This window comes from Narcine bancroftii, chromosome 5 (assembly GCF_036971445.1).
Source record: "Narcine bancroftii isolate sNarBan1 chromosome 5, sNarBan1.hap1, whole genome shotgun sequence".
Lineage (NCBI taxonomy): Eukaryota > Metazoa > Chordata > Chondrichthyes > Torpediniformes > Narcinidae > Narcine > Narcine bancroftii.
In genome coordinates, this window is record NC_091473.1 from 106284806 (window position 1) to 106302338 (window position 17533).

General features: G+C 39.2%; 1 protein-coding gene and 1 pseudogene across 3 annotated transcripts in view; one reads left to right on the top strand and one right to left on the bottom strand.

Annotated features, from left to right (window-relative positions):
- faf1 (Fas (TNFRSF6) associated factor 1) overlaps positions 1-17533 on the bottom strand; it is a 332733-nt gene that overhangs the window by 287373 nt on the left and 27827 nt on the right. The gene's annotated exons all lie outside the window — the stretch shown is intronic.
- On the top strand, positions 14086-14143 carry LOC138765612 (U6 spliceosomal RNA; annotated as a pseudogene).

The following is a 17533-nucleotide window of genomic DNA, read 5'->3' on the forward strand; positions in this document are numbered from 1 at the left end:
TAGATCTAAAACTAGATCTAACTATTGTGCTTGAACAGGGGAGACTACAACAGGACGAGGGAGGAATTGGTCAGCATGGACTGGGAGCACAGGCTAGTTGGCAGAACAGTGGAAGACTTTGAAAGAGATTTTTCACAGTGCTCAACAAAAATATATTCCCCTTAAAAATAAGGGCAGTAAGAGAGGGAAGAGTCAGCCTGAGTTAACTAAGGAAATAAAGAAAAGTATAAAATTAAAAACTCATGTACAAAATAGCCAAGAGTAGTGGAAAACTGAAGGATTTAGAAAACTTTAAAAGGCAAAAAAGGACAACTAAATGAGAAATAATGAAAGAGAAGAAGAATTATGAAGGTACATCACAAAATATAAAAAGTTAGCAAAAAATTTTATAAATATATAAAATGGAAGAGGGCGCTAGAGACAATATAGGTCCCTTGGAAGTTGAGAAAGGGAGATTGATATTGAGTAATGAGGAAATGGCCTCAATGAGGAAATTGAACAGAAATTTTGTGTCAGTCTTCAAGGTGGAAAACACGTCCAGCATGCCAAAGAGTGGTGATAAGAATGCAAAGGAAAGTGAGGGCCTCGATAAAATAATTTTTACAAAAGAGATAGTAATGAGCAAACTAATGGGACTGAAAGCAGACAAATCCCATGGTCCTGATGGGATGTATCCCAGGGTACTGAGGGAAATGGTAAGAGTTATAGTCGATGCTTTGGAAGTCAATTACCAAAATTCTCTGGACTCAGGGCAGGTCCCAGCAGAATGGAAGACATCAAATGTCATGCCACGTTTTAAGAATGAATGTAGGCAGAAGAAGGTAACTATTGGCTAGTTAGTTTAATGTCTGTAGTTGGGAAACTGCTTGAAGCTGTCATTAAGGATGAAATAGAACCAAGGGGATTCTATCAGGCAGACACAGAATGGATTCAGAAAGGGCAGGTCTTGTTTGACAAACTTGCTGGAGTTCTTGGAGGGTATAACAGGTGCAGTAGATAGAGGGGAACAGGTTGATGTTGTATATTTGGATTTCCAGAAGCCAAGGTGCCACCCAAGAGACTTATCAATAAGATACAGATGAATGGATATGCATGGTGGATTCCAATGAGAGGTGCCATTGCTGTCTTGCCAACCAAGGGTCCGAGACCTTGCTCAGCGCGTTAGTCAAGGGTTTGTGGTCTGTGTCGGGGAAGTATATTGGCATGAATTGAGGACTGGTTAACTGACAAAAGGCAGAGAGTCAAGATAAATGGGTGTTTTTCTGATTGGCAGACAGTGGTAAGTGGGGTACCATAGGGGTCAGTGCTGGGCCCACAACTGTTCACATTGATGATTTGGAAGAGAGGACAGAGTGTAGTGTAGCCAAGTTTGCAGATGATTCAAAATTGAGTCAAATTGTAGAGGATGTGAAGAGGCTGCAGAAGGATATAGTTAGGTGAGTGGGCAAATGTCTGGCAGATGGAGCACAACGTTAGTAAATGTGAGGTCATCCAGTTTGGTAGGAAAAATAGAATAGAAGAACGGTTTAAACTAATTTGGCAGGGGGGTGGGAACGTGTATGATAGGGCAAAGGACAGAAAAGATAAAACAGGAAAAGTTAGGTTAGGCAGCGAAAGTAAAAAATCAGAAAGAGCAAGGAGGGTGAAAAAAGCAAATCTGAAGGCTTTATATCATAATGCAAGAAGCATTCGGAACAAGGTAGATGAATTAGCTGTGGAAATTGAGATAAACAAATATGATTTGATTGGGATTACAGAAACATGGCTGCAGGGTGGGCAAGCCTGGGAACTTAACATCCCAGGATATTTAGGAGGGATCAGCAAGAAAGAAAAGGAGGTGGGGTAGTATTGATGGTGAGAGAAGGGACCGACACGATTGACAGGAAGGATATTAACTCAGAAGATGCGGAATCTATATGGGTAGAACTGAGGAATAGCAAGGGGCGGAAAACGTTAGTGGGGGTGGTATATAGGCCTCCAAATAGTAGTGTAGAGGTGAGGGAAGGAATTAAAAGAGAAATTAGAAAAGCGTGCAATAAGGGAACAGCTGTCATCATGGGAGACTTTAATTTGCATATAGATTGGACTAGTCAAATTGGTAAAAATACAGAGGAGGAGGAATTCCTTGAATGTTTACGGGATGGTTATCTAGACCAATATGTCGAGGAACCAACTCGGGAGCAGGCCATTTTAGATTGGGTATTATGCAATGATAAGGGGCTAATCAGCAATCTTGTTGTGCGAGGCCCTTTGGGTAGGAGCGATCACAATATGATCGAATTCTCACTCGACATGGAGAGTGATGAAATTAAAATCGAGACTAAGGTCCTGAATTTAAATAAAGGGAATTATGATGGTATGAGACGGAAGTTGAGTAAGATTGATTGGGTGGTGTTTATGGGGGAGTTGACTGTGGATAGACAATGGAAAGTATTCACAGATCTAATGGAGAAATTGCAAAAATCTTTTATACAGGTTTGGCATAAAAATAAACCAAAAAAGGTGACTCAACCGTGGATAACAAGGGAAATTAGAGACAGCATTGGGTCCAAAGAGAGAGCATATCAATTAGCCAAAAAAAGTACCGCAACCGAAGACTGGGAGCAGTTCAAGACACAGCAAAGGAGGACAAAGGGATTAATCAAGAGAGCAAAAATAAATTACGAAAGTAAGCTTGCGGCAAATATAAAAACCGACTACAAAAGCTTTTATAAATATGTCAAGAGGAAACGATTTGTGAAATCCAGAGTAGGTCCTTTGCAGTCGGAATCAAGGGAATATATAATGGGGAATAAGGAAATGGCAGACCAATTAAATTCTTACTTTAGTTCTGTTTTTACAAGAGGATACAAATAACCTCCCTAGGATGCTGGGAAACATAGAGACTAATGCAAGGAAGAAACTGAAAGAAATCAGTATCTCTAAGGACATGGTCTTGGGGAAATTGATGGGACTGAAGTCAGATAAACCCCAAGGGCCTGATAATCTACATCGTAGAGTACTCAAGGAAGTGGCCATTCAGATAGCAGATGCTTTAAGAATTATTTTCTAGAACTCGATAGACTCAGGATCAGTACCCATGGATTGGAGGGTAGCTAATGTTACCCCACTATTTAAAAAGGGGGGTAGAGAAAAAGCGGGGAATTATCGGCCGGTGAGCCTGACATCAGTAGTGGGCAAAATGATGGAATCCATTATTAAGGATGTAATAGCGGAGCATATGACTAGCAGAAAAGGGATCGGACAGAGTCAACATGGATTTACAAAAGGTAAATCGTGCTTGACAAATCTATTGGAATTCTTTGAGATGGTGACAGGTAAAATAGATGGGGGAGAGCCAGTGGATGTGGTGTACCTGGACTTCCAAAAGGCCTTCGATAAGGTCCCGCATAAACGACTGGCTTCCAAAATCAAGGCTCATGGGATTGGGGGCAAAGTATTGATGTGGATTGAGAACTGGCTGGCAGGTAGAAGACAGAGAGTTGGGATAAATGGCTCGTTTTCTGAGTGGCAGGCGGTGACCAGTGGGGTACCACAGGGATCTGTACTGGGACCCCAGCTGTTCACAATTTACATTAATGATCTGGATGAGGGGATTGGATGTAATATCTACAAATTTGCAGATGACACTAAGCTAGGAGGGGTTGTGTGCACGGAAGAGGGGGGTCAGGAAGCTCCAGTGTGATTTGGATAAATTGAGGGACTGGGCAGATACATGGCAAATGCACTACAATGTGGATAAATGTGAGGTTATCCATTTTGGTAATACAAACCGGAGGGCAGATTACTATTTGAATGGCAATAGATTAAGAGATGGGGAAGTGCAGAGAGACCTAGGGGTACTTGTACATCAGTCTCTGAAGGCGAGCATGCAGGTACAGCAGGCAGTTAAAAAGGCAAATGGTATGTTGGCCTTCATATCAAGAGAGGGTTTGAGTATAGGAACAAGGATATCTTACTGCAGCTGTACAGGGCCTTGGTGAGACCCCACCTGGAGTATTGTGTGCAGTTTTGGTCACCTTATCTAAGGAAGGATGTTCTTGCAATGAAGGGAGTGCAGAGGCGATTCACCAGGCTGATACCTGGAATAGCAGGAATGACTTATGAGGAAAGATTGCGCAAATTGAGATTGTACTCCCTGGAGTTTAGAAGATTGAGAGGGGATCTCATAGAGCCATATAAAATTCTGGCAGGACTGGACAGAATGGATGCAGATGGGATGTTTCCAATGATGGGAAAATCCAGAACCCGGGGCCATGGTTTGAGGATAATAGGCAAACCATTTAGGACCGAGATGAGGAGGAATTTCTATACCCAGAGGGTGGTGAATCTGTGGAATTCATTGCCACAGAGAGCAGTAGAGGCAGGTTCATTAAATATATTTAAGAGGGAATTAGATCTATTTCTTCAGTATAAGGGTATTAAAGGTTACGAAGAGAAGGCGGGGACGGGGTACTGAACTTTAAGATCAGCCATGATCTCATTGAATGGCAGAGCAGGCTCGAAGGGTCGAATTACCTACTCCTGCTCATATCTTCTATGTTTCTATATTTAAATGGTGAAAAACTACAGCATGCTGTAGTGTAGAAGGACTTGGGAGTGTTTGTGCATGAATTGCAAAAAGTTGGGTTGCAGGTACAACAGGTTATTAAGAAGGCAAATGGAATGTTGGCCTTCATCGCTAGAGGAATTGAATTCAATTGAATTGAATCCACATGCTGCAACTGTACAAGGTACTGGTGAGGCCGCATATGGAGTACTGTGTTGTGTTCTGGACTCCATATTTGAGGAAGGATGTACTGGCCTTGGAGGTAGTCCAGAGGAGGTTCACCAGGTTGATCCCAGAGATGAGGGAGTTGACCTACAAGGAAAGACTAAATCGCCTGACTCGAATTCAGAAGAAAGAGAGATCTTATATAGAAACATAAAATTATGAAAGGGATAAAGGCAGGAAAATTGTTTTCACTGTAGGTGATACCAGAACTAGGAGACACAGCCTCAGGATTCAGGGGAGTAAATTTAAGATGGAGATGAGGAAAATTTGTTTTTCCCAGAGAGTAGTGAATCTATGGAATTCTCTCCCCAGGGAAGCAGTTGAGGCTACTTCATTAATCATATTTAAGGTTCAGTTAGATAGATTTTTACATAAAAAATGAATTAAGGGATATGGGGAAAAGGCAGGTAGGTGGAGTTGAGTCAATGATCAGATCAGCCATGATCTCATTGAATGGCGAAGCAGGCTCGACAGGCCAGCACTTGGACCATAGCCCTCTATATCCCTCCCATTGTTTCACGTACCTATCCAAATATTTCTTAAATGCCAAAATTGAATCCGCATTCACAATTTCAGCTGGCTGCTCACTTGATACTATCACCACTCTTTACAGGAAGAAGGTCCCCTGATGTTCCCTTTAAACATTTCATTTTTCACCCTTAATAAAAGTCCTCTCGTTCTTGTCCCCCTAACCTCCATGGAAAAAGCCTTTTGCTAATAAAATGCTAGCTATTAAGATTCCTCTGCATCTCAGAGCCATGAAATTTTCCAACATTGAAATGACATGTTTATTTTAATTTTCCAACCAAAATAAACAATGTTTCATTTTCTAGCTCCTTTCTCATTAACTTAACCTTGTTTATCAGACTAGGTGAAATTTGAAGAGTTAAGAATTCTCTTGGTACTTTTTAAAATATTTCTGTCTAAATGAATAGGCCCAAAACAATTCATCCTTGGTTGAATGATCCTGCTGTGTGCAAATTAGTTGCTATGCTTTCCTAAGTAATATTAACTGCTTCTCAAAAAATGTACTTTCACATAAACTTAGGGTGGCAGTGGCACATCCACACTAGTACCAGAAAATTTATTTCCCATTTCTCTCCAATAACCACTGTGACCGGAAAGTGTGGTGATTTTTTTTATTGTCACAGGATTAAAGTTCTGAAATTTTTTAACCTTTTCCTTTTTATTATTTGTATTTTTGTTTTCCTTTTATAGGTTAGGATTTGGCCTCTAACTAGCAAGACTAGCATTCCGCATCAAGACTAATTGTTCATGGGAAAATGAATTTGAACCACTACCTTGAACCAAATAATGAATTCAATCCACAGCACCATTAGATAAGGAGTTTCAGAATTTAGACTTGGAGAAGATGAAGGAACATCAATGCATTTCTAAGTGAGAATTGTGTAAAAACGTGGTAAAATGAAAATATTGATAACTCATAAATATACAAATTAACAGCATGAATGGAAAAAGAACCAAGGTTGTGAATTAAATATTCAAGGGCATTTTTAAACAAAATAGGAAAAGAGCAGCCCAAAAAGAGTACTGGTAAGTGCCACTTGATAGCACTGTCAACAGCTCTTTGATAATAAGTTGTTAAAAAGTTTCATCCCCAAAACATAGAAGCCTCAAGACAGCCAAGATTGTACAAGGGACCACGTCATGGTTTATCCCCAGCAGCAGCGCAACAAATAACTCTCCAATTTACAGGCTGTTCCCAGGGACGCATGCAGAGATAGACATTCAGAGCACTGCAAGATCATAGAAGATGTTCTCTGCCAAAAACCTGTTGGTCTCCCAGAGATGTCAATGAGGGAATGGTGCCAAATGGCACACAGTGCAAGCTGCAGGAATACATGCTGAAGGACGCACTGAGCCTTGGTGCAGCAAACAAATATTTTCTGGGGGAAGGACCACAGTCTAGAATCCTTCCTCTACTGAGCGCTGAGATTGGTGGGGAAGCCCCTCAAACAACAGGAGTAGTAACCCTAGGTTGGAGGGGGCGTTGGAGGAGGGGAAGCCACATTTGAGGCAGCGGTTAATGCCATAACATACAACAGAAGGAACAAATATGACACTAAGAATATTAATAATTTGCACTGTTTTTCTTTGTGTATATACGAATAAACTATGAATGTGAAAAGAGCTTACTTTGTGTGTGTATGTATATGTGCAAGTAAAGTTAATTTTGAAATTTAAAAAAGTTTGTTAGCTTGCATTAGACCTCGTTTTAGTAAACAGCACCATTTTACACATGGCGAGAGAGATGCCAGAGTTGTAAAGGAACAGAGTTGCAAAGGAACAGAACCAACCAGTCCCCCTCCAACACCACCTTCCTCTGGCTAGCAGAACTTGTCCTCACCCTCAATAATTTCTCCTTTGACTCATCTCACTTTCTCCAGATTAAAGGGGTAGCCATAGGTACCTGCATGGGCCCCATCTATGCCTGTTTTTTTGTTGGCTATGTGGAGCAATCCATGCCACAAGCCTACACAGGCAAGGCCCCTCAAATCTTCCTCCGCTACATCAATGACTACTTTGATGCTGCCTCATGTTCCCATGATGAATTTGTTGACTTCTTCACTCCACTGCCAATTTCCACCCCAACTTCAAATTAATTTGCTCCATCTCTTGCAACTCTTCCTTTCCTCAATCTCTCTGTCTCCATCTCAGGAGACAAACTCTCGACAGACTTCTTCTATAAACCCACCAGCTCCCACAGCTACACCTCTTCCCACCCTGTCCCCTGTAAGGATTCCATTCCATTCTCTCAATTCCTCCATCTCATCTGCACCCAGGATGAGGACTTCCATGCCAGATCATTAGAGATGTCCTCTTTTTTTCCCCAAACAACATGGTTTTCTCTCTACCACCATCAACTCTGCTCTCACCCACATATCCTCCATTACCCGTAAATCTGCCCTGGCCCACTCTGCCCCCACGCACAACAAAGATAAGTTACCACCTCATCAGCCTCTGCATCCAACACATCTTCCACTGCCATTTCCGGCACCTACTACATGATCCCACCACTAGATACATATTCCCCTTGCCTCCCCTCTCCACCTTCCACAGGGACTGCTTCCTCTGTGACTCCCTTGCCCACTCCTCCCTCTCCACCAATCGTCCCATTGGAATCTATCCCTGTGACCACAGGAGATGCTCCACTTGCCCCCACACCTCCTCTCTCATTACAATTCAAAACCCCAAACAGTCCTTCCAAGTGAAGCAACATTTCACTTTTGAATCTGCAGTGGTCGTCTACTGCATCTGGGGCTCTCGTTGTGGCCTCCTCTACATTGGAGAAACTAGATGCAGAGTGGGAGACTGCTTTGTTGAGCATCTTGGCTCTATCCACCGCAAAAGCATGGATCTCCCAGTGGCTAGTCATTTCAATTCTCTATCCTATCCCCTTGCTGACATGTCTGCCCATGGTCTTATGCACTGCCAGACTGAGACCACCAATAAATTGGAGGAACAGCCCCTCATCATCTAACTGGATACTCTCCAACCAAATGGCATTAATATCAACTTTAATTAAACACTTCTCCTTCCCCCTGTCTTCTTTCCCTATTTGTCTCTCCATTCTGTCTCATTTCACATAAACATGATAAATTCTTACCTCAACCCTTATCATATCCAATTTACACTTTTTGTTAGTCTAGAGGAGTAGATTTCAAACTTTTTCTTTCCACTCCCAAACCACCCTAAGTAATCCCTATGCCATAGATGCTCTGGGATTAGTAAGGATTACTTAAGGTGGTATGGGAGTGGGAAAAGTTTGAGAACCACTGTTCTAGACCCAATTGTTACTTAAAATTTTGCTTAAGAAAAATTGTCACTGGCCTATTTCCTTTGGAGTTATGAAATCATGCACATAATGAGTCCATTACGTACAATTAAAACAGTGGTTTTCAAACTTTTTCTTTCCACTCACCACCTTAAGGAATCCCTTACTAATTGCAGAATACCTATGGCATAGGGATTATTTAAGAAGGTATGTACATGGAAATAAAACCCTTGAAAACCACTAGTCAAGATTCTTCCCCCAATGTCTGAATGCTGAGAATTTCTGAGATTTCCTGCTTCTGAATTTTTCTGCTTATTCTTTGAAGAAGGGCTCAGGCCCGAAACATCAGCAATATATCTTTGTCTCCTATAGACGCTGAAAAAACCGGCCAAGTTCCTCAAGCATTTCAATGTACTTCTATTGTAAAGGCACAAGAACAGTTTGAATGGAGGTGCAGTTCAGTCTGCAGTCATAAAGCCAGAATTTATCTGATCCCTTACCAATTCTATATTCATTACTCTTAGACTATTTATTGTCATCAGTCAAATTCAACTCACTACATTACTCTCAATGCTGGCTTCTGTAATGGTGAAGATTGCAGCAAGAACCATAGATCATCCATTACAAACTTCTAGCTGAAAATATTTCCAAAAGCTTTAATCTTTTCTATGGTTCTAATATGCTAACCACCCCAACCTTTGTAACAATGATGTTATTTCTCAAGCCACTTTTTCTTTTTAGCTATTTAATTGTCCACCATTTATGAATAGACAGTACAACTGCAGAGCTTTGATATTTGGGCAGCAAGGTTAGTGCTACACTATTGCAGCGCCAGCCACTTGGCGCTATCTGTAAGGAGTTTGTATGTTCTCCCCTCATCTGCATGGACTTCCTCTGGGTGCTCCAGTTTCCTCCCTTCAAAACCTTATGGCGGGGTTGTAGGTTAATTGGTGTATTTAGGGGGCACAGGTTCATGGGCTAGAAGGCCATGTAATCGTGCTGTATGTCTAAAAATAATTAAGCACTGATTGTGGAGTTATTTAACTCACACTATTCAGTGTAATGTTTTGCTGTTTGGCAAGCAGTGGCATCATTAGAGCGGCACCTCATTTTTAGGGACACATTGTACTGTTGACAGCATGAACCTCTGCATTCTATTGTGAACCAGGATTAGTCCAACAGATCGACTATTATTGCAGCGTGAAGGATAAGTGATAAGTTCACTGTTGGTGGTGGAATACAACTCTGCTAAGTATAATACATTGCACAGACTCTTACACATACGAAAATTTTGAATTAGCGGTTCAGCCTAATCCATTTAGCATGATGTTAATGCCACACAATTTGGGAGACTATCCTCAATGTGAAAATCAGGCCTTGCTCCAAAAGGATAATGTGATACTTAATACTGTCATGAACAGTTACATCTATAACAGGTGTATTAGAGAAGTTATGCAGGTTTATGCTGCAGTTTCCTCATCACCTGCTACAACTAGTTTATTCAAGACAACCAGCAATATTGCTATTGATATTAGATTCTAAAAGAAGTCCACTCAGTGCTTCTTCCACATATTATTCTCCTTGGAAAAACAGCCTACACATGAAAAGGCTCCCATCCCAGTTACCCTTTCTTCACACCCACACCCTACCACTTTGCATCAGGAAGATTCAAGAGTTTGAGATCACACACCACCAGTTCAAGGACAGTTTCGGACCCGCCATTATCAGACTACTGAGTGAACCTCAAAAGTAGTAAAATTGTGCTGCCTTTGTTCTGTATCAACTAATCTCCCTCTGTAACCTTGCACTTTTTCCTGTGTCTTACATGTTGTACTATGTGCGAGAAGCCTAGCTAGTCTGCTCACAAAATAAGCTCTGTCACTGTACCTCGGCATGTGTGGCAATAAACTTGAACTTACACAATATAGATAGTAGTGGTTCATGATTCCAAATGCGTGAATCTTCCTGATGCAAGGGGTTTGAAGAGAGTGTAGCTGGGATGGGAGTGAACTTGGCTGAGAAAATGGTAACTCACGAATTTCCTTTTGATCACTCAGGTCCTTGTCCATGTTTAGCCTAGCTGGATGTCATGAGATATTATTGTTATTCACTCTTTCCTGTACACGAATAAACCTCCACCTCTGGTAAGATTTGCCTGTCAGAGGAGCTTTTCTTATTAGTTGTTTGTCAAACACAGAGACAGAGCCAGCCATAGAAATCTTCTTAAAGGGACCATACAAGATACAAATTTGTTTACAGTTCCCAGATTGAACCAGGAAGCCAGGTAAGAAGACAGGCTGCAGTATGAACAATCCAAGATGAAGAAGAAGCCTAGTCAGGCTAAAGACCTTGAGCAGCTCCTCTCAAAGAACTGTTTGATTGTGAGTTGAGCCAGCAAGGCAGGAGGTTGGAGCCAGCCACCTTAGAAAAAGCAGCTTCAACTACCAAGCAAAAAAAGGACCAAGATAAGGCATGGCAAACATCATTCGACGACTTAAAGATTAGTGGGATTGGAACAGATGAATGTAAGTTGCAAATCCCCACTGGTGCTGCACTGAGCAAAATGCTAAAGCTAGAGACTCAATCAGCGGAATCTGAAAGTTCAGATGTGAATCCTGATTATAGTATTTCCAGGGTTATGAGCATAGGAAGATCTTCAAAGTCTTCAAAGGCATCTAGAGCAAATACAGCTTTGCGTGCTTCAAGCTTATCAGCTCTGCATGCTAAGGCGCAAGCAGACTTGGCTACTATCGAGATACAATGTGCGTGGTTGGCGAAAAAACGTGCTCTGGAAGATAAAGAAGCTGAAATGAAGAATCAGCAACTAATGCAAGAAGCTGAAATGAAGAATCAACAATTCCAACAAGAAGAACAAAAAAGATTATTGAACAGACAAAAGAAAAAATTAGATCTTGAGGAACAACATGCTATAAATATGGCTAGAGTAAAAGCATTAGCTCAGGCTTCTGCAAGATCTGCTACTCAAAGGGGTAGTACCTAACATTCCAGTAGGTCAATGGGTACCAACCATGCGAGTTGCTGAAGAACCAGTGACATCAAGGATCTCCATCAATGCCATCACTTACACATCAAGATCCTACATCTATGGCAGCAGTTTCAAGTTCAGCCAGCTCCATTCGCCACAAGACAACCATTTGTAAGCCATGGTGGACAAGACAATGTATTATCTCTCATAGCAAAACAAAATGAAATTTCTGCTATGTTAGTGCAGCAACAAGATTCATATGGTTGACCTAGGAAGGAAATTCCAATTTTTAAATGGAGATCCATTACAATATCTGATGTTCATAAATTCCTTTGAACATCACATTGAAAGTAATTCCAAAAATGCCAAAGATTGTCTGTATTACCCAGAACAGTATACTGGAGGACAGGTAAAGAAACTAGTCAAAAGTTGCCAATATATAGATCCAGACCAAGATTTTAAAAGGGCAAAACAATTCTTGCTTCATCATCATGGCAATGAACATAAAATCGCAAGGGCCCACATAGTCAAGATTCCTTGGTCAGCAAAGGCTTTACAAACATATGCATTCTTTCTGAGAGGATGTTGCAATGCAATGGGAAGTAGTGTATATTTACAAAAGCTGAATTTGCTTGCTAATTTGTCAATTATTGTCAATAAATTTCCTTACAAATTGAAGGACTTATGGAGAACCAAAGTTGCAGAGCTTAAAATGATTCCCAGAAGGGGCACTACCTTTGAAGTTGTGGTACAATTTTTGGAATGGCATGTTCATGTTAACACTGTACCAGTATTTGGAAATATTAAGGATACTCCAATAGTTCCTAAGGATGCAAGGAAGTCTAAATAATCATCTCAGCAGAAAACAAAGGGAAGTATTTTTTTTACTGCTGTGTCAGATACAAGGGTTTCGAGCACAGAGGACCCCAAAACCCAGCAGCAATAGATATTCATCAAAACAAATAGTTATTCAAACAAAAGTTGCTTTAAAATTATCTTTAAACATGAAAGCAGGATCAAACTTTATCTTATCATTATTAACTTAATTAACCTAACTTAACCCCCTTCTAATTCTAAGCACACAATTATGTAATGTGTGTGTAAGTTTAGAAAAATTATTTGATTTACAGTCCAATCTCATTTCTCATTCCTCCAAGTTTATTGGTTGCAAGCAATTCTTATACTGTGCACAGAATTTAACATTTATGAAGTTCACCAGACTTTGGTGCTTGAAAGTTAAATGGGTACTGCTCAGGAAGGGCATTGTCAATTTTCAGAGAGAGATTTGTTGTTCCTGGACACAAACTGATCCATTTTAATCAACCACATCAGTGTCTTGCCAAAGAAACTTGCTCTATCAGGACTTTTCAGATGATAACCTCTTTCTATCAGGTCACCACAGAGTTCCTTTTTGTTTCTCTTATTTCAAGTGAAATATTAGACAGCCAGTCCTCTCCTCTTGCATGAACCACAAGGGCTTTTACCAGGCTGAACTAAGCACTCACAACCCGTCTTCCAAATTGGATATTTCCACAAGCCTTCCAGCTTGTCCTGTTCCAGTCCCAGCTGCTGCTGCTGGCTGTAGCACTGCAGAACTGATCTCTCTCTCTCTCTTTCTCACACACACACACACACATACACACACACACACACACACACAGAAAAAGCCTGTTTTACTCTCTCTGCTTACAAAACCACATGACTCTCTTCGAACAGCAAGCTACACTCCAGACAGCCTGCAGCTCCAAACTACTCCTCCAATCTCTTTCATCTGTTGCTTTTCAAAACAACAATTCATTAATGAAGTCTCTTGGGCACTCCCCAAAGTTTTTGCAAAGGCCCCCAGGAGCCGCCCTGTCTGGCTTGAGCAGAGCTCCAGTATTTTAAATGAGATCTGTTTTGAAGTGTTTGTATGGGACCTACACTTAAAAAAAACCTGCCCCAATTTATCTCCAAAAAACACAATATAATCTGTCACACAAGCACAAGAAAGAACAAGGAAATAATGGGGAAAAAAAGAGGATCAGACTGCTCAGGAAAGCTGTTTGTATTGCAAAAGATAAGCATGCTTTAGAAAAATGTTCACAATTCAAGAAAAATTTGTATGATGAGAAATTAACCTGTTTTGGTTGCTTGCGTAAAGGACGCATAAGCAAAACTTGTAACAAGCGACTCAGTTGTGATATATGCAGTTTAAAGCATCCTAATTATTGCATATTCAACAAAGCAAAGTTGAGAAGGAAGTCAAACAATCTAAATCCAAGACTGAAGACACAGTCAAAGAGTACGCTTCAGCTTCAGTTCAGACAGTCTTACTGGGTCCGGTGACCAAGCTCTCTTAATAGTTCCTGTACATGTTAAAACTAAAAAAAGCTTCATACTGTAGACCTATGCATTTCTTGATCCAGTAAGTTCTGCATCATTTTGTACTGTTGAGTTAATGAATAAACTTGATCTTCATGGTAAAACATCATAAATCTTGTTGAAGACAATGAATGATGTAAGAGAACATTGAAACTAATACAGTTTGTGCTCTCTTCGGCAGCACATTAACTAAAATTGGAATGATACAGAGAAGATTAGCATGAAACTAATATAGTTTCAGGTTTAGAGATTGCTGGATTGAAAAACAATGAATTTTGCAATCTTCCAAGTGTATATACTCAGAAGACTATGCCTAACCCTAACCCTAATGTGAATTAAGAGAATATTCTATATCAGGATGATATCAAACAGTGGAATCATTTAAAAGACATTTGCTTACCCAAGACTGATGTCTGAGATGTTAATTGGATTAGATGTACCAAAAACTCTTGAACCTCTAGAATTAATAAGAAGTCAAAATGACAGACCTTATGCCATGAGAATGTTCCTTGGATGGACAATTAATGGACTATGAGGAGGAAAGATTAATAATGATCAGAAATCGTCGAATGTAAATGTCAACAGAATTTCAGTTGTGAAACTTAATGATCTGTGGGAACAACAGTTTAAAATTGATTTCCCTGAATGTCTCACAGATATTCAAGAGCCTTCAAGGACAATAAGCAGTTTCTGGATTTAGTTTCAAATTCTGTTAAATATGTTGGTGGTCATTACTGTATCGCATTACCTTTGATGAAAAGAGAAATTTGTATGCCAGATAATAAAATAATTGCAGAACAGCATATGCTGAATTTGAAGAGAAAATTCAAGAGAAATTCTTCCTTTCAATTGGAATATATCAATGTCAGGTTGGAAATAATAACCAAGGGTTATGTGGAAAAGGTATCAGAAGACATCTTGAAATGCAAAGATGGTAGAAAATGGTATTTACCTCATCATGGAGTTATACATCCACAAAAGGAGAAACTAAGTGTAGCATCATTTCAAGGAGTTTCATTGAATTCTCAACTTTTACAAGGTCTATACTTAACCAGTACTTTAATAGGCATTCTGATAAGATTTCATAAAGAGCCTATTGAGATTGCTGCAGATATTGAAGCGATGTTTCATCAAGTGAAAGTATCATCAGAAGATTGTGATTTTCTACGATTGTTATGATCACCTAATGGTGATTACAGTAAAGATATGATTGAATACAGTTCATTTATTTGGAGCAATTTTGTCACCGAGTTGTGCTAATTTTGTTCTCGGGAAATGTGCTGAAGATAATGAAGAGCAATTTAGTTCTCAACCTATAACCATTATCAGAAATAATTTCTATGTTGATGATTGTCTCACTTTAGTGGTTTCAGAAAAAGAAGCAATAGATCTTTACCATGAGTTAAGAGATCTGTAATAAAGGAGGTTTCTTCCTTATGAAATGGACTAGCAACAGTCGAGATGTGTTGGTTGTTATTCCTGAGACAGAAAGAGCAAAGGAGATAAAATATCTTGATTTGGATTGTGACATTTCACCTATCGAAAGAATTCTAGGAGTGCAATGATGTATTCAATCTGATGTTTTCAAATTCAAAATTGTTTTGAAAGAATGACCTTTAACAAGAGGTATTCTTTCAATTGTAAGCTCAATATATGATCCTTTGGGAATATTGGTACTGGTAGTATTAATAACCAAGAAAATTCTGCAAGAATTGTGCAGAAGAAAATTTGGATGGGATGAAGATTTCATCACACAAGATTGGATGAATTAGATTGAGAGTCTTAAAATGTTAGAACATTTTGAAGTCAACAAATGTTTTAAACTAACAGACATTGGAATTGCCTCATTTGCTCAGTTACCCATTTTGCTGATGGAAGCGGAGGTAGTTATTGTACTGTCAGCTATTTAGTACTGCAAAATAACCAAGAGCGAATAGATTGTGGATTTGTAATCGGAAAACATAGAATGGCTCCATTAAAGTCAGTCACCATACCTTGAATGGAATTGACTGCCTCTACTATGGCAAGCAAAATGTTCACTGTGTTAAGAAAGGAATTACAGATGGAGTTAGCAGATTCTATGTTTTAGACTGATAATACATCAATGCTTAAATACATCAACAAAAGAGGTTTCACATGTTAATAAATGGAGACATGTTAAAACAGCAGATAATCCAGCCGGCATGGCTTAATGAGGATGAGAAGTTCAACTGTTTCTGAAAAGAGCTAACACTTGGGTGTTCAGTCGTCAATTTCTTTTGCAATCTCAAGAAGATTGGCCTCAAAATCCAGAAGAGTTAAAAGAATTTTCAATGTAGAATCCAGAAATCCAAAACACTAATGTGAATACTATTTAAATATCTTCTGAGAAAGATCAGATTAATAAATCATTTGCTATCATTTTTCTTGGTTTCATTTGAAAAAGACAGTAGCATGGATTCTTAGATTAAATCGTATTAAATTTTACATCGTATCAAGAAAGAAAATCTGAAGTCTCAAAAGAGCTGTTACCTAACAGTTAATGAATTGGCGAATGCTGAATTGGAGATCATTTGTTTTTGTCAGAGAAAGGTGTATGATAATGAGATATCAAAATTGAAGAAGAATCTGAATGTTACAAAAACAAGTCATGTTTACAAGCTAAATCCTATTCTTGTAAATTATGTATTGAAAGTAGGAGGAAGATTGCAAAAAGCAATAATGCCAGAAGAAGTGAAACAACCAATTATATTAGCTAAGGAATTTCAAATTTCTGAATTGATTGTTCAATGAGAAAATAGGTCATGGTGGTTGTAATCACATGTTGTCAGAATTGTGACAGAAATATTGGATACTTTGTGCTTCAACATTGATCAAAAGAATTATATCAAAATGTGTTAACATGCAAATGTTAAACCTGGACAACAACAAATGGCAGATTTGCCACAAGACAGAGTTTCGCCTGATGAATCCCCATTTACATACATAAGAGTTGATTATTTTGGTCCTTTCCAAGTAAAATGAGAAAGAAGTGTTGAAAAACAATACAGAGCTAATTTTACTCGTTTGACTACGAGAGCAATTCATAATTGAAATCAACATCAAATTCATAATGCATACTTCATAAGGAAATTAATTGGATATATAACCCACCGTCAGGATCACATCATGGTAGTGTTTAGATTAGATCAATTAAGAAAATTCAATTCCATTTTGAATAATCAAATATTGAATGATGTCAATCTTCACACAGTGAGATTGAAACTATTTTAAATAGTCATCCAATAACGAAAATTTTTGTTTATTCAAATGACTTTGAGGCACTTACATCAAATCATATCTTACTTCTTAAATCTAAACCTTTAATGCCTATTGGTCAATTTCAGAAAGAAGATATCTATGCAATGCGCAGATGGAAAAAGTACAGTTTATTACAAATTTATTTTGGAAAAGATGGGTCAGAGAATATCTTTCATTATTACAAGAAAGACAAAAATGGTCTAAAGCTAAACACAATTTTGTATGCGGAGCCATTGGTTACTGGGAGAATCAAGGAAACAGTTCCGGACAAGAAAGGTTTCGTTCAGCAAGTGCGGATTAAAACTAAGACTGGTTACTTAAATCGACCTATTAC